General features: G+C 42.7%; 1 protein-coding gene across 1 annotated transcript in view; it reads left to right on the top strand.

The window, feature by feature from the left end:
- SSUH2 (ssu-2 homolog (C. elegans)) overlaps positions 1 to 635 on the top strand; it is a 13,155-nt gene that overhangs the window by 577 nt on the left and 11,943 nt on the right. The gene's annotated exons all lie outside the window — the stretch shown is intronic.

The raw sequence follows: 635 nt of genomic DNA, 5'->3' as shown, positions 1-635 counted from the left end.
GCAGGGCTGCCCCAATACCCTCTGTCCGGCTGTGACCAGAGCAACTCCTCGGAGGTGGGGCCCAAACTCTTGAGGCTTTCTTTAGAATGTAAGTGTCACAGAGGTTTTATGCTAGTCCTTCTCCCAGGGGTTGGTTATTTTGTCTTTTATGCTTTTATTGCTTATTGTCTTTTTTTCTCTCCTGATTTTCATCATGAATTTAAAAACCAAAACAAACTAAAACCAAACACAGACACACACACCCCCCTTTTTCCTTTGCACATGGAGAAAAAGAAAAAAGAAGCACAGTTCAAAAGGCAACATTTGATCCAAGGTAGTGCAGGATGGTAGGAGTCTGCTCCTGCTCGTTTTCTTCATCTACAGAAAGGTTCAGACTGGATATCTGGTGGCATTGCATTTCTCAGCCTCGATGAGAGGGGAAAAGATGACTGCAGGACAGAGTGATCTACCTAAACATCTCATAAACACAGTCTTGAAAGGACAGGGAAGTGAATAAATAAACATGGGAGCTTTGAATTTGATCAATGCCTGGTGAACACCTAGAGAAACAAGCATCTGGTTAAAAAAAAAAAAAAAAAGAAAAAAGGAATGGGAAGGCGCAGGGATACTCGTCAAGAGCAGATGGGGGCAGGTTT

This window comes from Fulmarus glacialis, unplaced genomic scaffold, assembly GCF_000690835.1.
Source record: "Fulmarus glacialis isolate BGI_N327 unplaced genomic scaffold, ASM69083v1 scaffold19212, whole genome shotgun sequence".
Taxonomy (NCBI): Eukaryota; Metazoa; Chordata; class Aves; order Procellariiformes; family Procellariidae; genus Fulmarus; species Fulmarus glacialis.
Note: the sequence above shows the minus strand (reverse complement) of the source record. Positions and strands in the feature narration are given on the sequence as shown.